The sequence below is a fragment of the Canis aureus genome, chromosome 32 (genome assembly GCF_053574225.1).
Source record: "Canis aureus isolate CA01 chromosome 32, VMU_Caureus_v.1.0, whole genome shotgun sequence".
In the NCBI taxonomy this organism is placed as follows: domain Eukaryota; kingdom Metazoa; phylum Chordata; class Mammalia; order Carnivora; family Canidae; genus Canis; species Canis aureus.
Genome location: NC_135642.1, coordinates 5,645,509 through 5,666,690, shown reverse-complemented (window position 1 = coordinate 5,666,690; position 21,182 = coordinate 5,645,509). Strand labels below are relative to the sequence as shown.

The 21,182-nt window shown below is 45.6% G+C and overlaps 2 long non-coding RNA genes across 2 annotated transcripts; one reads left to right on the top strand and one right to left on the bottom strand.

The window, feature by feature from the left end:
• Positions 1–6,107: 6,107 nt before the first annotated feature.
• LOC144302916 (uncharacterized) lies at positions 6,108–11,972 on the bottom strand. The gene is made up of 2 exons (XR_013369912.1): positions 11,094–11,972; positions 6,108–6,205 (listed from the first exon to the last, which is right to left on the bottom strand). It is a non-coding gene; the product is annotated as an uncharacterized LOC144302916 (long non-coding RNA).
• Positions 10,457–11,356, top strand: LOC144302917 (uncharacterized). The gene is made up of 2 exons (XR_013369913.1): positions 10,457–10,555; positions 10,814–11,356. It is a non-coding gene; the product is annotated as an uncharacterized LOC144302917 (long non-coding RNA).
• Positions 11,973–21,182: the final 9,210 nt, after the last annotated feature.

Sequence of the window (21,182 nt, the reverse complement as noted above, 5' to 3'; positions counted from 1 at the left end):
TCTGCTTTGCTGGTGTCTCAGACATGTTAATTTGATTAATAGGTAATCAGTGGGGATCCCTGGGTGGCGCAGCGGTTTAGCGCCTGCCTTTGGCCCAGGGCGCGATCCTGGAGACCCGGGATCGAATCCCACGTCGGCCTCCCGGTGCATGGAGCCTGCTTCTCCCTCTGCCTATGTCTCTGCCTCTCTCTCTCTCTGTGACTATCATAAATAAACAAAAATTTAAAAAAAAATTAAAAAAATAGGTAATCAGTGTTGGTCTTTTTTTTAAAATGATTTTATTTATTCATGAGAGACACAGACGCAGAGACACAGGCAGAGGGAGAAGCAGGCTCCATGCAGGGAGCCCGACTAGGACTGGATTCTGGGACTCTGGGGTCATGCCCTGGGCGGAAGGCAGACGCTCAGCCACTGAGCCCATGGTGCCCCCAGTGTGGGTCTTAATACCATATAGGAGCGGTGGAGTTTACTTTTTTGAGGGGCAATGTGGAAGAGGACCAGCAGCAAACAGCAACTGAGCTCTCAATTTCTTTCTCCTTGTTCCCCTATCTTATTGTCACTCTAATGCCAAAGGATCTAATGATCTGAGCCCCTCGAATGCCAGGCTTCTACCTCCATGAGCACAGCTGGAATAGAGAAGACTAAGGAATGTTTTCTGGTAGTGTGAAATTCTATGACCGCTGGTGTTTGCCAAGCAAACCGTAGGAACTGCATAGGTTTCTAACTCTAAATTATACAAGAGTAATTCCATAATGTATCCCTTGAACTCATGCCTTATAAAAGAAAGTATAATTATAATGAAATATTTTAGAAAAACTATGTCCTGGACCTACTCTGTTTGTCCAGCCAGATGCACTCTACCCCTCACTCTACTTTGTGCCTTAGAAGGCAGGATCTTGAAGGATTGCAAAAACTTGGTTCCTTGACTTCTGGAGGAGGTATATGGAGGACACTTCAGTTTCCTTTACTTCTGCCCATACTTGGAAGAAGTTCAACAAAGGAATAATTTACAATAAGTCCTTCAAGTCTTCCATCTATTATTTCCTGTCAAGATCTTGACCCATAGAGATTTCGAACAGACTTACTTACCTTGATTATGGAAAATACTGTTAAAGTGAGAGGTGATCCGTTTATTATCCAGGCCCTTTGGTTTTCTCTTTCTCCTCTCTTTTTTCTGCCTAGCTCTTGGCTTCTTCATATCATGGCCACAAGGGGGTGAACAAGGATAGGAACAGAGAGACAACCCTCAAAAAAACCACACTAGGGCAGACCGGGTGGCTTAGCAGTTTAGTCCGGCCTTCTGCCCAGGATGTGATTCTGGAGACCTGGGATGGGTCCAGCGTCGGGCTCCCTGTGTGGAGCCTACTCCTCCCTCTGCCTGTGTCTCTGCCTCTCTCTCTCTGGGTCTCTCATGAATAAATAAATCTTAAAAAAAAAAAAAAAAACAAGGCACTTAAAATGTTGGATTGTACCAGCGGAGGTTGAGCCTGGGTTTTACAGGTAGTATTTATTTCCTTTTTTAAAAGGGTGTTATGTTTCTGATTTTTTGCAATATTTTTATAACAAATGTTTTATCAATGTAAATTACAAAAATAGAAAACCTTTTTTAAATAGAGACACTAACATATATATATAATAGAATTTACTTTGAATTCTTATGGTTTGAATAAGCCAAAAAATGGTTGCCATCCTTATCTGGACTTTTCATGACCACTTAAAGTGCCATCTTTTATGATAGTCTTTTCCTCCCTGTCAATAATTTGCTTGTCAGCATCCTCCAGAGTGAAGGTGCTTTTTAAACAATTCTTGGTGCATTGGCTATTATGGAAGAAGGTAGTAGGTTAATGAGGTGTGACTACAAAGTAACGAGGATCATGTCCTTCACTACTTCTATTTAAATCAGGGGGCTTTAGGTTTTTTTTTTTTTTAAGATTTTATTTATTTATTCACGAGAGACACACAAAGAGAGAGAGAGATGCAGAGGGAGAAGCAGGCTCCATGCAAGGAGCCCCACGTGGGACTTGATTCTGGGTCTCCAGGATCACGCCCTGGGCTGAAGGTGGCGGCGCTAAACCACTGAGCCACCCGGGCTGCCCGGGTTTTAGTTTTTAAGAATAGAATAATATTAGCAGAATGCTTGGGAAACCTCACATGTGCTGATCCCCAAACAGCCTGCTATTTACTTTAAGTGGTTTTTGCCCTCTGAGTTCTCAAACCTCATTTACTTCAAGTAGATTAGCTAATCTTTTTCACTCAAGCTGGAGCCAATTTCCTTAATATTTTAAAATGCCCATCATCCACTAGGACTCAAGTTTGACTTTCTGAAGTTCCCTGTGGAGTCCTCTGAAATGGGATGTCATCCACTGTTCTCAGAGGGGGTTGAAGAGATATCCAACTTGCCTTAATGTCCTGCAAAGATAAATTCAGTGGAAAGATTTCACTTTTCATTTTACTCATAAGTTCTCATCCCTTCCACCAGATTCTGTGAAAATCCTAAGTAAAATAAATTGGGGTAGTGTGAAGACACGCTAAACAACTTATAAACATGAGGAGGAAACCTTTAATATTAAGAAGAAAGGCAAAATTCTCAACATCCAGAGAAATTCTAGAGAAAGTGCTTTGTAAAGACGAAAATATAAACATTGTTACTGTGGTTGGACACTAGTGTATAGAGAACTAACATGTTAAAAGGAAGGAGTGATGTAACTACCATCTGTGCATTTGGGCCCTTTTGGCCTGACGGACCCAGCTTCTTGCTGGCCTGTGGCTGCAGGATACCAATGTTCAATGCACCACAGGGACAGAGGCTGAAGGATCTGCTCCAAAGCCAGTCGCGAAAGTGGAGAAGTACAGTAGCTGAACTCATTTCACACAAGGCGTCTCTAAGCCCTCTTTGAAACATCTGTTTTGTCCACCCTGTCTGCCAGCCTTCACAAAGTGTCCGCCCTCTGTTTACATCTGTGCGTAAGTGTAAGTGTAAAAACTAAATCTTCTTGATTTATGCCTTATCATCTTTTTTGAAAATTGTGGTAAAATATACATAACATGAAACATACTATCTTAACCATTTAAAAAAAAGATTTTATTTTTTTTATTCATGAGACACACACGCACACAGAGAGAGAGAGAGAGAGAGAGAGACAGAAACATAGGCAGAGGGAGAAGCAGGTGTGACGTGGGACTCGATCCCGGGTCTCTAGGATCACACCCTGGGCTGAAGGTGGCACTAAACTGCTGAGCCACCTGGGCTGCCCCATCTTAACCATTTTTAAGTGCACAGTTAAGTAGTGTTAAGTATATTTACACTATTGTACAGCCAATCTCCAGAACTTTTTCATCCTGTAAAACAATACTCTATTACTTAAAGGAATCCCCATTTCCCTCTGCCCCAGCCCCTGGGGACCACCATTCTACCTCACTGATAGCTCATGTAAGTGGAATTGTATGGTATATACCTTCTTGTAAGTAGCTTATTTTACTTAGTATAATGTCCTCAAGGTTCACAATGTCACAGTTTTCTCCTTAAGACTGAATAATATCCCATCGTATGTTTATACTACTTTTTTAAACCATTCATCCACTGGTGGACATTTGGGTTGTTTCTAAGTTTTAGTTATTCTGAATGGTACTGCTAATAGTGCATGGGTGTACAGATACCTGTTCGAATCCTTGTTTTTACTTCTTTTGAGTATGTTCCCATAAGTGAGATTGCCAGATCATATGGTATTTCTTTCTTTTTTTTTTTTTTTAAGATTTTATTTATTCATGGCAGAGAGAGAGAGAGAGAAGCAGGCGCCATGCAGGGAGCCCGAGGTGGGACTCGATCCCGGGTCTCCAGGATCACACCCCAGGCTGAAGGTGGCGCCAAACCGCTGAGCCACCGGGGCTGCCCCATATGGTATTTCTATGTTTAATTCTTGGAGCAGTCTCCATACTGTTTTCCACTGCAGCTGCACCATTTTACATTCCCACCAGCAATGCATAAGGGTTTCGGTTTCTCTACGTCCTCACGACACTTGTTAGTTTTTTTTTTTTTATAATAGCCATCCTAATAGATGAGAAGCAGTATCTCATTGTGGTTTTGTTTTCACTTCTCTAATAACTAGTGCTATGGTCAAATATTTGCGTCCCTTCAAAATTCATAGGTTGAAATCCTAACTCTTAAAGGTGGTTGTATTAAGACGTGGGGCATTTGGGAGGTGATTAGGTCATGAAGGAAGGGCCATCATGAATGGGATTAGTATACTTGTAAAAGGGACCCCACAGAGATCTCTAGTGCTTTCCACTATTCAAGGACACGACCAGGAGATGGCCATCTATGAACCAGAAAGCAAGCCTGCACCAGAATGAGATCATGCTAGTGCCTTGACCTTGGACTTCCTAGTCCCCAGAATTGTGAGAAATTTCTGTTGAATATAGGCAATCCAGTCTGTGGTGTTGATGTTGCTGCTGAGCATTTTTTCATGTGCTTATTAGCCATTTGGATTTCTTCTTTGGAGAAACGTCTATTCAAGTCCTTTGCCCATTTTTAAAGATAGTTACTTTGTTGTTGTTGAGTTATAGGACTTTTCATATGTTCTGAATATTAACTCCCGTTTAGATATATGATTTACAAATATTTTCTCCCACTGTGTAGGTTGTCTTTTTCACTCAGTTCATAGTGTCCTTTGATGTACAGAAGGTTTTTTAAAATTTTCATGTATTACAGACATATATATCAATGGAATAGCTGTAATCATTAAAAATGGTCCTCCATTTATGGGTAGGCTATGAGTATCCTCCAGTCCAGATGCCAGAATTGAAGTTCTTTCTTATGATCACATGACAAGCAGTTCTGTAGGGTTTCATGTAACACTAAATGCTATATTTTTAAGTTATTAAGACCCACTAAGATTTGGAATCCGTGGATTACATTAGCAGAGTATTAACAGTTTACCATAGGGCCTTCTGATTTGGGGAGGTCCTAGGCACTTTTGCTTTTGTTGACCTATTCTTCCATAAAAAAGATTAAAATTTTATTTTATAACTGCACTGGTATAAAGACAAATATAATTCAGGCAGATCCTTATTGTTTTGCTTATTTTCTTCTTATTTTAAAAGAAATTAAGATATTTATGTGGGCTCCCTAAAAGTATCCTGGGCCCTAGGCATTATGCTTACTGTGCTCAATACATCAGTTGGCGTTGGTTTGCCAAAGCTAAAACAGAATTCCATGAGGAGTGCTGGCGGTCATACAATACTTGGCAGGCTGCTGAGCTCCCACAATTAATGAGCAGTCAGATAGTTAGAATTCCTACAATTTTCAGACAGGATGCTGTCTGAAACACTGCATCAGCACTGTTGTGAGTTGGTCATAATTTTCAGTTGCTGCTCTTCGTGCTTTTCAATTATAAATCACTGCTAGTGTACTTTATCTGTTAGTTTGTGTGAGTCAATCCAAGGAAGTCTAGTGACATAAACCAATGTATTTTTCCAAAAACCAGACTGTAAGACGTACATGTATTATTGTAGTTCTAAATGCCATTCAGTCCCTTTTGCTAAAGCAGATATATAGTTTCCCATGGTGTAATTTTCAGTTGTCAGAGCATGTTTACACATTCATATTGTTCTCCTATAAGTACAAATGATTCATAAATGGGTTTTTGTTACTGTTGTTCTTTGTTTTACATCTGAAGAATCAATTTGAGGGTTGCTTGGGTGGCTTCGTCAGTTAAACGTCCAACTCTTGATTTCAGCTCAGGTCATGATCTCAGAGTCATGAGATTGAGCCCTGTGTTGGGCTCCTGCTTGAGATTCTCTCTCTTTCTTTCTCTCTTTATTCCCCTCTGTCTTACCTCCCCTCTCCCTTTAAAAACATAATTTTTAAATGTTTTTATTTATTATTTTTTAAAATAATTTTTAAAAAATAAAGAATCAGGGATCCCTGGGTGGCGCAGCGGTTTGGCGCCTGCCTTTGGCCCAGGGCGCGATCCTGGAGACCCGGGATCGAATCCCACATCGGGCTCCTGGTGCATGGAGCCTGCTTCTCTCTCTGCCTCTCTCTCTCTCTCTCTCTCTCTGTGACTATCATAAATATATAAAAATTAAAAAAAAAATTTAAAAAAAAAAAAAAATAAAGAATCAACTCAGCTGTTGAAGAGGTCATCAGTGATGGTAGGAGTCCAGATGCTGAAGAGGTGGTGGCAAAATATCTTGGATAGGTTGTCTAAGAGCAACAAAGAGAGATCAGAGTCATTTCAGGAAAAGATCCACAATACAAAGACAACAGGCTGGAAGTATCAGGGGAGCTAGGGGGGGAACGGTGGCCTCTCATTCTGACCCCAGGAAAAAGATATTGGAAAAGGGACCATCTCGCATTCTGGTCTGTAGAAAGGATGGTGAAAAGGAAATGTACACCTGAAAGAAGACATGTTAGAATCGAAGTTCTTGGGCTGTGAAGACATACATGTTCTTTTGTCTTTCCAGCTCCACAGGAGCAAATCAATCACAGGAAGCTGATGTGCATTATATTTCTCATTTAGAAGAGACCTATTAACAACCACCAGGTTTTTAGAAGGTTCTGAACATCTCACAGTGAAAGTAAACATCTTGAATCTTAAGTATGTTTGCTACATCTAACCTAGCAGGCTAATGATATTAATCTAAGATGGAACACTTAAAATGCTTTGAGAAAATGTAAGTTCATGTTTCTTTTTCTGTCATTTGGACCTCTATATTTAAGTACCCCAGATATCATCTGTTTATAAAGAATTGCTAAAATTTACTTCTTAAAAAAACAATATGAATCACAAATATAGTCGAAGTCCTATAATTCTAAGTTCTTGTGTCAGAAAATAGCCTGACAGATGCCCTGGTGGTGGGACAAACAGCTTACATCAAATAGTAAAGCATCCCGTGAACTTCCCAGAAAACAGCAAGGGAGTTACTTTCTTAAGCCAAGGTTCTGGCTGATTTGGGTAAGACATTCTGATAGAGGAGAGAATTAGGACCAATATATGAAAGCTCTAGAGAAATGGATTTCACCTTGTTAAAGGGAAGCATCTGTAAGTCAGATGGAATAGACTATTCCCAGGAAGTGCCAGCCATGTAGCAGGAATAGGCCACTCCGCCCCTTGGCAGAGATGCTGTAAAGGAGAATCAAGTAACATATGGCTGCACGTGACGACTGTAATCTTGGGATTTTGTGATTCTTTATTTGGAGTCTGAACAGTTGTTTTAAACTGCCTAAGAGTTTATTAATACTAGTTACAGGAAATACAAATACCATTGCTCACATGCCAGGTAAGAAAGCCTTGAACACACACAAAGCAGAGTGCTAGTTGTTGTCATTAACAAACAACCTTTCAACAGGAAAAAGGAAACATGAGGTGACAATCAGCCCCATGATGAGGGATCATACCATCAGTGTTGCCAACTGATAGTCACTCTGTTAATTTAGGATTATGGTTTGAAATTTTTGCATTACAATTTAGCCTTTCCCAGGCTTCCTGTGAGGCCCTCATTAAATCTGCAAACCTGAGCATTATCATTTCTGAGAAGAGCCCTCCTACCATTCACAGACCTCAGTGATCCTCAGCCTTCTGTTGTGTCAGAATCACCCGGGAAACTTATTAAACATCAGATGCCCTGTCTCCACCCACAGAGATTCTGACTCAGTGGGTCTGGGATGGGGCCCTGGGCATTTCCAGGTTTATAAGCTCTACGAGTCATTCTGATGCACCCGAAATTTGAAAGCTGCTGACCTAGCTCAGCGGAAAGCATTTGCATTAAACAAGTAGCCTTGTAAAACTCTTTGAAAACAAAGTAGAACATAAATGTCGACCTTTATTTTTAGGCAGAATGCTTGCTGTGTGGCTACTAATTGTCAGCAAATTCTCAGAAGCAGAAATCATCACGTCCGTATATCAGTTTACTAATGAATTTCTCTTTAGCTCCAACCCAACACTTGAAAGTATAGGGGTTGATGGGATCCCTGGGTGGCTCAGCAGTTTGGCGCCTGCCTTCCGCCCAGGGCGGGATCCTGGAGTCCCGGGTTCAAGTCCCACATCAGGCTCCTTGCATGGAGCCTGCCTCTCCCTCTGCCTGTGTCTCTGCGTCTCTCTGTGTGTCTCTCATGAATAAATAAATAAAATCTTAAAAAAAAAAATAAGTAGAGGAGTTGAGAACACACAAACAGGCTGTGGGGTTATACCAGCGTTTGGGTCTTGGCCGTGTCAGTCACTAACCGGGAGACCTTGGCTAAGTGGCTTCACGTTGCCACACCTCAATTTCAGGTGGAAAAAAACAGGAATTAGAGAACTTCTTTCACAGGATTGTTATGGGAATTAAATGAGCGACTATGAATGGGGCATCTAGCACAGCTGCGGGTGCGTGGGAAGCACCCAATAAATGGAAGCACTGTCATCATGACTAGTCACCCCATGATTTCAGTGCGACGTGGCTGTGATTGATGCAGGATTAGAAATAGAAATAGAATCAGTTTAATGAGGGATCCCTGGGTGGCGCAGTGGTTTAGCGCCTGCCTTTGGCCCAGGGCGTGATCCTGGAGACCCGGGATCGAATCCCACGTCAGGCTCCCGGTGCATGGAGCCTGCTTCTCCCTCTGCCTGTGTCTCTGCCTCTCTCTCTCTCTCTCTCTGTGACTATCATAAAATAAATAAAAAATTAAAAAGAATCAGTTTAATGAGATTTCTGTGACCATATATTTGTTCCAGGGGGAGGATGAGATAGATATGTGTCTCCATTAGAAACTGAAATCAGGAGCAGCCCCGGTGGCGCAGCAGTTTAGCGCTGCCTGCCGCCTAGGGTGTGAGCCTGGAGACCCAGGATCGAGCCCCACATGGCTGCATGGAGCCTGTTTCTCCCTCTGCCTAGTAAGTAAATAAAATCTTTAAAAAAAAGAAACTAAAGTCAATGTTTTGTTTTAAAGCATGTCATTTTTAAATGACATGGAGCCTGTTTCTCTCTCTGCCTAGTAAGTAAATAAAATCTTAAAAAAAAATAAAAAAGAAACCAAAGTCAATGTTTTGTTTTAAAGCATGTCATTTTTACCTAGTACTTTCCATTCTTCATTTGTTTCTGTCACTTAGAAGTAAACGGGCTATCCCAGGGCTATGATTTCACAGAAAAAATTAATGCCCTGAATGGGCTGCCCGTGTCATACTGCAGAGCATACAGCAGACAGAAGCCATGGAAATCTGAGATTTGGGAGGCTGATTTCATACCTCAGAGCAAAGCTCTCCCTCCAAACCAGAATGCTTCTCTGAAACAAAAATGAGTATTTCAGTGGTGACAAGCATGTGTCCTAACAGCAGAAGGAGAGCGGTAGCAGTGCCCGGCAAACGGTAGCCCTTTGCTCTCGTTGGAGCGCTCTGACCCTTTCCATTGACATGAATGTGAACACTTTTCAGATGAACAATCTTCAGCAACCGCATTTCCAAGAGAGAAGCTTAACCCGCTTGCCCCAGATTGCCCAGCTCGGGTTCTCGGAGATCTCTGGTCTTCTCCTGGAAGAATGACTCTTCCTTTCCCAGATACTATGAGTTTGTAGGGGTGGAGGCGGGTGAGGTGGGGGCAGAAAGGCTCAGGAGCTAACCGGCAAGTCCCAGAGGCCACAGGCCGCCCCGACCCGCGGCCGACGCAGAAGCGCGCGGTCCCCGCGGCGGCGGCTCAGGGGAGCAGCGGGGCGCGGTGAGCCGGAGCCTTCCCGCCGGGTCCCAGGTTCGCCACTCGCCCCTGGCCGTCGCTCCGGGCACTGGAACCGCCCGGGTGCGGCGTCGGGCACGCTGCGGGGCAGACACCCGACACGGAATCCCGCCGGGCCGGGGGCCTCGGCCTCCGGATCCCCGGGGAAGGCGGCAGGGGCCGAGGCTGTTACGGGACTCGGTGACCCGGGCAACCGCCCCCGGTAGAAACACAGGTGCCGGCGGCGGGCTCCGCGGAGCCGAAGCCCCGGTGAGCGCGCACCCGGCCCTCAGCGGAACCGCCCGGCGACCACGGCCAGCGGCCGCGCGTTCCTGCTTACTCAGCTACTGCGCACCTTCGCACCCAGCATTCTCGCTCGGGGCGTGCAAGGCCGGGGGGGGGCCCAGGGCGCCTTAGGCAGGCCGCCCCGCCCCGCCCCAGAAGCTGCCGGCCGGCCACCGGTGACCGCGCAGCCCCCGCCAAACGCGCGTCCCACGCGAGGCAGGAGCGCGCCGCGACCCGAATCCCGAGGGGACGATAAGCCGAGTCGCTTTAAGAGGAGGTGGGAGAGGAGGGCGGAGAGGGAGAGAAGCGAGCTCTTGGCAGAGGGCACAGGAACCAGGAAAGCTGGGAACTGAGATCGCAGGCTGTGCGGGGCCCCTGGCTGCAGGGTGAGGTGCGGCCCTGTGACGTCAGGATGCCACGAGGCCGGAGAGGAAGACCAGGGAGCGCCGAGGAAGCCAAGGCCTCCCCCGGGACCATGGACGACCGCATGGCCCTGGAGAGCCCCCCCCCCCCCCCCGCCCTTGCAAAAGAGAAGAGAGAAGACTCAGTCGCTCTCTCCACGCCTGCCTCGAAGACAACCTGCCAAGTAGGTTCACCAAGTTTTACACCCCAAATGGTAGCCTGTGGTATTTCCTAAATTTACAAAAGCCGTTGGAAGGCTGGGGGAAAGAAGGCCTGATGGGGTCACCGGCCGCAGGGAGGCCAAGCGATCGACTCCAGGCTCTAAGCCAAACTTTAGAGGGCTCGGCTTTGTTTGTTTCTATGGTAGGTGTTGATGCCTTCACCCCTTATCTCCCGAAGCCTGTCTGATCCCAATTAACCATAAAATTACTTTGGTTTGTAGCAGTAATGAAAGTATCCTGATTGGAAGACAAAGGTGAAGACATTCTATCTACCATGAGCTTATAAAGGTATTTGAACAAATTGGGCGTGTGATATCTACTGCCTGAAATTGCTAATTTAGGTGCAGAGAGCAAGTTTTCTAGATTCCCTCAGGCTAACCTAATTGACCTCTATCCAATCACATCCACCAAAAAGAAAACTAAAAACAAGAGCACACACAACCCCGCTGCTCCCTCTACATGTGTGACGCCACTTATTTCCATTTTTCTGCTGCGTATTACCTTATAAAGCCTATAAAACCTTGTACAAAGCAGGTGCCTCTAGCGGGGTCTTTTTTCCGTGGAGATACTCTTCAATCTGTGTGTTCACATGTATAACAGTCTGTTGGTCACCACACACCAGGAGACTCTCCCGAACTGTGGTGCTGAATCCGACAGGAGAAGTAAAGTCATAGGGACTTCAAGAGATCAACCCAGAAGGTTTCGTTCCTAACACGGACAAGAGGGTTGCCAAAGGGACCCTACCTGTGCTGATTTCATACATACCCCCCGTTGCAAAAACTTCACGTTTAAAATATTTGAAATTATAACTGCTGTCCTCGAAGGGTAAGGGCCAGATTCCTGGGTGTTTCTTGGTGCTCCGTGGGATTCCTGGCCTCTACTTTTCTGACGTGGAGGATTGACACGGACTGGCTGGCTGGGCCCACGGGTGGGTCCTGGCTTCACACAGGGCAGAGATCACACACGAGTGTGAGGTGAGGAAGTGAGAGCAGAGCTGATTGAAGCAGGGAGGGAGCGCAGATCCAGACGGGGCATCGGGGGGCTTGGGGGGTGGGGGGCACTGAGCCTCCTCATTCTCAGGATCCAGGGTTTTTCTTAAGGCTCGTGGCCTGGCGCACGTGTCTCCACAGACCTCAGGAACCGGTGAATACGAAGAAGGCAGGGTTTAGGTGTCCTCCGCCAGCTGCAGTATGTCCTGCACCCGGGCCTTGGTGAGGCGGGCCCTGGGGCCCTGGGGCTCTGGGGCTCTGGGGCGCGCGCGAGGCGAGGCTTGCAGCTGGGGAGCGCGGCGGGCCCTGCCGGGAGGGCGGCCCTCGCCTCCTGAGCGGGACAGCGGGGATGCGCCTCGTCTGAACGGCCGACCGGCGCGTGGAGGGCGCGTGGAGGGCGCGTGGAGGGCGCGTGGAGGGCGGGCGCGGGGGCAGGCGAGACCAGACCGAGACGAGACCGCGACCAGACCGCGACCGCGGGCGCCAGGCAGGCAGTGGGCGGGCCCGGGTCTCCGTCCCCGCGGCGCCCGGGGCGGGGCGAGGAGGCTCCCCAGTGTGCGGGGGGGGAGGGGGCCTGGTCTCGACCTGTCTCTGCCGTCTTAGGCGGACGCGCCTGTTCGCGGCCCATCCCTCACGTTACAGTCGCAGTCGAGACACACAAACCCCAAAGCACAGAATGGTCTCTGCCTTCTCCAAGAAAGGCCTCCGGCGGCCGGGCCTCCGCGGTGTGCTGCGACCCCAAGTCACTCCGTGCCGTCGCACACGCGTATTTCTGCCGCGGCCGGCGACAGCCGCCTCCGCACCGCCGGGGCAGGGCCGGGCCCTGGGGCAGGGGGTCGCCCGTGGGGCCTGTGACCAAGATCCCGCGGCGCGGAGGAAGGGCTGCTCCCGCCTTGCCCGAACTCCTGACTCCCCACATCCTGAGCGTAGTAGAATAGTTGTTTAATGCCACCAAGGTTTCCTTTTTCTGTTCTTTTCTTTTTTCTCTTTTTGCCACCAAGGTTTTCTTTCTTAAAACGTTACTGAAATACAACCCACATGCCGTGTGATTCACCCCTCTCAAGTGTACAGGTTAGTGACTGTCCCTCTGCTCGCACGGTTCTATGTCCATTGCCATCATTGGTGTCAGGACAGTCGCACTCCTGCCACCCCTCCAGTCTCACCTCCCTCGGCTGTCGCCGCCCCGTCCTCCCGGCCCACCTCCCAGCCGGCGGCAGTCGGTGGCCTGTTCTGGGCATTCACATAAATGGGATCGCGCAGCACCGTCTTCCGTGAGTAGCTTCACTCACTTGGCCTGCTGGTTCCCAGGCTTGTGCTGTAGCCCGCAGTACTCTGGTCCCCTGGGGGCACCTGGGGCTCCGCGGTTGAGTGTCTGCCTCCGGCTCAGGGCCTGACCCCAGGGTCCTGGGATCGAGTCCCGCATCGGGCTCCCTGCAGGGACCCTGCTTTGTCTCTCATGGATAAATCTTTAAAAATAAATACCCCTGGGCAGCCCCGGTGGCTCAGCGGTTTAGCCCCGCCTTCAGCCCAGGGTGTGATCCTGGAGTCCCAGGATCAAGTCCCGCATCGGGGTCCCTCCATGGAGCCTGCTTCTCCCTCTGCCCGTGTCTCTGCCTCCTGCCTCTCTCTCTCTGTCTCTCATGAATAAATAAATAAAATTTTTTTTAAAGAAATACCTCACTCCTATTATGAAGTAATATTCCATTTTATGTCTACATCACATTTTATTTATCCTATTATCACTTGATGGGATTTTAGTCTTTGTCTTAGTTCAGGCTGCCATAATAAAAATGGCATAGACTGGGTTGTTTCAACAATAAACACTGATTTTGTGCAGCTCTGGAGGCTGGGAAGGCCAAGGCCAAGGCCCTGGCAGATTTGGTGGCTGGTTCGTGGGTGGCTATCTTCTCCGCCTCTCCTCGCATGGCAGGAAGGGCCACAGAGCTCCCTGCGGCCCGTTTTCTGAGGGCACGGATCCCATTCACAAGGGCGCCCCCCCCATGCTCCAGTCACCTCCCAGGGGCCCCACTTCTGACACCACCACACAAACATTCTGTCCATGACACACTTTGGTTGTTGTGAATCATACTGCGATGAACTCTCACGTACAGGATTTTCACAGATGGACATTTTCATTCTCTTGCATGTACGACTAGGAGGAGAGCTGCTGTGTCTTACAGTACCTCAGCTTCCCTACTTGAACAACGACCACAGTGTGTTCCAAAGTGGCTGTGTCACTTTACATCCCCACCAGCAAAGCACAGAGGCTTCAATTTCCCTGTAACGTCACCAACACTTTGTGTTATGCATGTTTCTCGCTGTGGTACGTTCCCTTTGTGGCTAATGATTTGAGCAGTTTTCCTTATGCCTGTATGTCTTCTTTGGAGAACTAACTGTTCAGAACCTTTGCCCATGTTTTTTTTTTTTTTTTTCTTTTTCAGTTTTTTTTTAATTTAATTTTATTTATTTATGATAGGCACACAGTGAAAGAGAGAGAGAGAGAGGCAGAGACATAGGCAGAGGGAGAAGCAGGCTCCATGCACCGGGAGCCCGATGTGGGATTCGATCCCGGGTCTCCAGGATCGCGCCCTGGGCCAAAGGCAGGCGCCAAACCGCTGCGCCACCCAGGGATCCCCCTTTGCCCATGTTTTAATCGGGTAGTCTTTTTATTGTTGAGCTGTAATAGCTGTTGATACATTTTAGATAGGAGTTCCTTATCAGACATCTGACTCACAAAAATTTTCTCTGATTTGGTGGGTTCATCAAAACCCAAGTTTTGGTTTGGATGAAGTCCAATTTATCTGATTTCTTTTCTTTTGTTGCTTGTGCTTTTGGTGTCTCACCTAAGAAACTACTTACTAATCCAAGGCTGATGACTTATATCTATGTTTTCTTCCAAGAGTTTTATAGTTTTTGCTCTGATATTTAGATCTTTGATCCACATTATGTTAATTTTTGTGAGTGATGTGAAGGGTCCACATACATTCCTAGGCATATAGTATTTGGTTGTCCCAGTGATGATCATCAAAAAGATTATTCTTTCTGCATTTGCTTTAGCGCCCTTGTGAAAAATCAGTTGACCATGCATGTGAGGGTCTTTTCCCCTATTCTCCATTCCACTTCATTGATTTATATACCTCTTCTTCTGCCAGCACCACCTGTCTTGATTACTGCAGCTTTGTAGTAGGTCTTGAAATCCTAAAGTGTGAGTCTTCCAATTTTATCCTGCTTTTTGCAAGACTGTTTTAGCTCTTCTAGTTCCCTTGCAATTCTATATGCATTTTAGGATCAGCTTATCAATTTCTGTGAAGTCAGCTGGGATTCTGATTGTGACTGCATTAGATCTGCAGATCAACGTCAGGAGTATGGCTATCTTAATAATGATACCTATTCTGAACCATTACCATGGGACATCCTTCTATTTCTCTAGGTCGTGTTTCGTCTCTTTCCACAATGTTTCATGGTTTTCAGAGTAGAACATTTCCTTTTTTTTTTTTTTTTTGAGTAGAACATTTCTCAGTTTCCATTTATTTCTAAGTATTTTATTCTTCTTGTGCTACTGTAAATGGAAGCGTTTTCTTAATTTCATTTTCTTTTCTGAATGTTTTAGTTATTTGGGGGGAGGGGCCGAGGGAGAGGGAGGGAATCGGAGTGCACTCCCCACTGAGCCAGGAGCCCTAGGTGGGTTTCCATGGGCTCTATCCCAGGACCCTGAGATCATGACCTGAGCCAAGTCGGAAGTCAGACGCGGGATCCCTGGGTGGCGCAGCGGTTTGGCGCCTGCCTTTGGCCCGGGGCTGATCCTGGAGACCCGGGATCGAATCCCACATCGGGCTCCCGGTGCATGGAGCCTGCTTCTCTCTCTGCCTCTCTCTCTCTCTGTGACTATCATGAATAAATAAATAAAATCTTTAAAAAAAAGAAAAAAAAAGGAAGTCAGACGCTCAGGCGACTGAGCCACCCAGGTGCGCCCTTAATTTCATTTTCAACCGTTTCATTGGTGCTCTACAGAAATATGATCGTTTTCTCTACGTGGACCTTGTCCTCTGCAGCCTTGTATTTCAGGGCAACGGATAAATGGCGCAGCAGTCCCTTCCTTACTCGGACGGCAACGTCCCTGCTGACTGACCCCTTCCCGCGGTGTTCTTCGCGCACGAGCTGAGCTGCGGCTCCGCACAGGGCCTCCTGCCTCCGCACAGCCCCTGCGGCCGCCGCTGCAGCCTCGGCTCCGGCTCCGGGGTTGTCTGAGGCTCCACCTCGCCTGCGCTTACCTGCTTTGAGCCCCCTGCGCCCGCGCACACGGCCTTCCCCAGCGCCCGCCCCGGGCCGCGCCCTGCGTCTGGGCTGAGCTCCTCGCGCCGCGCGGGCGGGGACGGGACACGTGACGTCGCAGCTCCGCCCGGCGGCTCTGACGTCACGGTTCCGTCTCCGGACCCGCTGCGGGTTGCGCGACCGCGGGAGGCTTGGGGGGAGCGAGGGTCCCCGCGGACTCGGGGCTGGGGACGCCGGGGGGCTGCGGCGGGGCTCCCCTCCCTGCGCGAGCACCTGCCTCGGGCCGCGCCGGGACCCCGGCTTCCGGGGATCCAGTCCCGCTCCCGGCTCCCCGGGGGCAGGCGGCTGCTCCTCGGCCGGCCCGCGGCTCTGCCTCTCGTGAATAAATACAATCTTCAAAACAAACGTTTTTCCGGTTCGTTTAATGGAGGCTTCACCCCAGCTCCCAAAGGCATCACCTGCTAAAGCCGCCGTCGTTCACTGCAGGTGCCAGGTTGCGCAGCAGGCGCTCTCCTGTGTCCGTGCAGCTTTGCATCCTTTGAGCAAGTCCCCTCCCCGGCAGCCACCATTCCATTACCTGCTCCTACAAATTCAGTTCAGGCACCTCACGCAAGTGGAATCCCGCAGTACCTGTCCTGTGATTGATCCCACTCAGATGGCTCCCAAGTCCGTCCAGGCTGTCACAGACGGGGACAGTTCTTCCTCCTGCCCAAGGCCGAATAATAGTTTATGTATATGACATTAAAAAAATCCACTCACCTGTCAGTGAACATTTGGGTTGCTTTCTCATCTTGGTTACGGTGAATAATGCCATACTAAGCTAAAATTTTGATGAGCACAGATCTCATGTTAAGTGTTCTTAGCACATACACAACAAAGGACACAAGGAGACTGGAGGTGATGGATCTGTTTACTGCTTGGATTGTGGTCATGGTGTCTCAGGTAAGCATCTGTGTGCACAGATCTAAACGCATCAAATTGTGTGTATTAAAGATGTGCAGTTTCTGTATATCATTGATACCTCCATAAGGCTGTAAGAAAAATTAAAGCAAGCTTAAGGTGACGTGGAATTGGTGTAATCAGAATTCCTCTGGGTCAATTCTTGTAAGAAAAACCTCCCAGCAGCTCCCCATTACACAAGTAATAGTATGTAGGGAAAGGTGGAAAGATAAAATGTCCTTGAAAGTTGTAACAACCCACTGATGCCACTATTCTCAAATGACATACTGGTGGATAAATAATAAGCTAAAAGTATGAATCTCATGTGTCGAATTTAAAAATAAACGGTATACAAAACTCCCTATTAAACTTATTACTTGAGTTTTAATTATAAAGTTCAGAAGAACTTATCAACACCAGGGCAAATAGCTTCCTTCTTCTGTAGCCAGGCATCTAGTAAATACACTGCATAAGGAAAAGACTTCAGTACATTTAGTGTTTTTGAACAACTCTCTGAGGACAGGGGTTGTACCTAACCTTTGTGCTTAAGGTCAATAAACAAAGAGCAAGTATAACCTATTGATTATGGACAGCTTCACTATCTCACCCAGCTGACATCTTACTATCCACTGGGTGTCTGGTAGCTTAATGCCTATGTTTGTTTGTTTATTTATTTATTTATTTATTTATTTATTTATTTAGATTTTTATTTATTTATTCATAGAGACAGAGAGAAGCGGAGACACAGGCAGAGGGAGAAGTAGGCTCCATGCAGGGAGCCCGACATGGGACTCGATCCCAGGTCTCTGGGATCAGGCCCTGGGCTGAAGGTGGTGCAAAACCGCTGAGCCACCAGGGCTGCCCTTAATGCCTATGTTTAGCAGTAAATGAGACATGCAGTAAATAGAGAACTTTAGATAGAGCCTCAATCATACCTTAGTATTCATCAGACTTAAACCATGTCCTTACTTTTCCAATAAAAGTTTTGGGAAACTTAACTTGAAGTATGACTTTTAGAGAGCTGTATAATCAAACCAACAGGAGAAATTTCTATTAGTCTAACATGAAAAAGGAAAAAAAAAATCCATAGATTTAACTTGAATTTTGAGGCTGGTTTTTTTTTTTTAGGCTGTTTTTAAAATAAAGCTTGTTAATGACTTCTTACATGATGAACCTAATTTTTTGGGTATTTATAAACATTTGGCTGTACACATATATTTCTAAACTATCAGTGTTAGAATTTACTCAGATCACTGGTAATACATATTACTAGGATGTTCTTGAAGTTTTTCCTTCTGTGTAGTCAGCTGTCACTTTTTTTCTAAAAAGACTGATCAAAAGATAAAAGTAACAGACATGAAACTCACACCATATGACAAATGGGAGTGTACCAGCTGCTGCAAGCTGCTCATGGAGGCAGTGTATATTTTATAAATATCCTGAAGTATTTCATTTCAAGGATATAATGCAGTTCCTCAAATATCACACTAGTCAATAGCTGAATTAGCATTTAAAAGCACTAAATTCTATGTCACTTAAACACAAAACAGGTAACTGAGTCCTCCCGTAACAACTTATGTTTCTAAAGAATTATTAGGTCCCACTGCCTAATAAAGATAACAGAAAAAGAAAGTCACATTATTTTCATTTAGTTCAAATTACAAAAGTATATCAAGAAAACTTTGTCCAAGAAAACTAAGAAACAATGTAATATAATTCTAAAACATTAGCTACCCTTTTGAATACTACACTAAATACACATCAATTATCACGGCCACTAGAGCTTTCATTATTTAATTCCAAACTTATGTCGATATTTAAATAATTTAATAATTTAAATAATTACTTCAGTCCCACTACTCCTCTCTTGTGCCTTGCAGTCTGTTCTCAACAGCAGCAGCCACAGGGATTCAATTATTTTAAAGTATAGTTTCTCATCATCACCAAAGCCTTTTATTTTTTATTTTATTTTGTTTTTTAAGATTTTATTCATGAGAGAAGGCAGAGACACAGGCAGAGACACAGGCAGAGGGAGAGGCAGGCTCCATGCAGGGAGCCCGATGTAGGACTCAATCCCGGGTCTCCAGGATCATGTCCTGGGCCGAAGGCAGACAGACGCCCAACCGCTGAGCCACCCAGGTTCCCCACCAAAGCCTTTTAAAGCAAACTTTTGCCATTTCATGTTTTGAAGATTTGTAGAATGAAGTCATTATATACATTAGCTATGTAAATTCTGACAAAGCAAGAAGTGATTAAATTATTAAACTAAGGCAATAATAACATGGCCCTGGATCAATACTATCATTCTTTTTTTTTTAATTAAGATTTTTAATTTACTTATTCATGAGAGACACATACACAGAGAGGCAGAGACACAGGCAGAGGGAGAAGCAGGCTCCCTGCAGGGAGCCTGACACGCTAGATCCCAGGTCTCCAGGTTCATGGCCCGAGCCGAAGGCAGATGCTCAACCACTGAGCCACCCAGGCGTCCTTATCAAACATTCTTAAAAACCTAAAATGTTGGGATCCCTGGGTGGCGCAGCGGTTTGGCGCCTGCCTTTGGTCCAGGGCGCGGTCCTGGAGACCCGGGATCGAATCCCACGTCGGGCTCCCAGTGCATGGAGCCTGCTTCTCCCTCTGCCTATGTCTCTGCCTCTCTCTCTCTCTCTGTGTGACTATCATAAATAATAAATAGAAAAATTAAAAAAAAACCTAAAATGTTAGGTTTACTTTGTTTCAATTGCTACAGTTACCTTTGATTAATATATCTTTAAAGTTATTGAATAAAAATATCAAAATATTTGAATATTTTAAAATTATTAGAAGGGTACTAACAATTTTCTGACCTATTTTGCTGTTGTCTTAATAAGTTCAAAGAAAACAAAACTATACCTGGCTAAATCACCAATAACTTTACAAATAATATGGAGAGTAAAGTTTTATTGCTATTCTTTAAAACAAACATTTAAATGGATATGAAAGTAAACCAATGTAGCGGGACCCTAGAGTTGACAAAGACTAAGTTGTTTTACCTAGTTAGTATAAAAACATTCATATGCTATAGAAGAATTCAGTAAAAGACATTAGTGCCTCCATTTGTAAGAAAACCTCCCTCCCTGCGGTGCCTGGGTGGCTCAGTGGGTTGAGCTGTCCCACTCTTGGGCTCAGCCCAGGTCATTATCTCATGGAGATGGAGTCAGCAGGGAGTCTGCTTGAGATTTTCTATATCCCTCTGTCCCTTCCCTCCTTCAAGTGGTCACAAGCTCTTTCTCAAATAAATCTTGAAAAAAAGAGAAAATCCTCCTTCTTTATTCTATATAAAAATATAACAATCTTTATGGTTTATTAGCATAGAATAGTAGGTTGATGCTAGGCATAGAATATTCATACTTTTCATACATATATGAGTGTGTATATTTATAATTGTTAGCTTTACCTATCTCTGTTCCTATTATTCACCATTAGTTTTTCTCCATTTCTAGCATTACATGACTTCAGGATAGAATGCAAAGATTTTTTTTTTTTTTCGTTATTGAGAGAGAGAATGCATGTGGGGAGGGGCAGAGGGAGAAGCAGACACCCCCCACCTCCCCAGGGGAGCAGGGAGTCTGTCATGGGGCTGGATTCCAGGACCCTGAGATCATGACCTGGGCCCAAGACAGACTGATCCAGTGACCTCAGTGCCCCAGGTTCTGTATTCTTAACTAAAAAGTAATCATGGCAGGGCATCTGGGTGGCTCAGTGGGTAAGCATCTGCCTGGGGCTCTCAGGTCAGGATCCTGGAGTCCTGGGATCAAGTCCTGGGGTCTTGGGATGGAGCTGGGTCAGGCTCTACGCTCAGCGGGGAGTTTGCTTGTCCCTATTCCTCTGCCCCTTCCTCCCCCCACTGTTCTCTCTCCCTTTCAAATAAAATCTTAAAAAAAAAAAAAATACAGAATCTAAGGAAAATTATTTAGGCAGAAAAGAAAATTATCCAGCTAGAAGCACTTCATTAGATAGACCTTCTGTAAAAAATACATTGAGAGTCAAGTTATTAGGAATTGATTTATTCAGATAGAGCTGAATCTTAAAAATAAAATCTTAGTTCTATACTGACTTGATATTCATAGTATTGCTTAACATTATGAGTTTCAGAAATAAAGGGCAATCTAATTTAGAAAATTATGCTTGATGGCTAGAATACATCAGAATATAAATTGAAATTTTGTTCCTAATTACTTAAGATCATTTAAACACACTTATATGTTTCTTTTTCAAAATAGAGAAACTGTTTTTCCTTATAAGCACTCTTGCTAGCATTTTTTAAAAATTAGGTAATAATTAGCAATGGTCAAAGAAAACAGAATCCTATATTAAGAATGCTCCAAAAGTAATTCTCTAATTTTTTTTG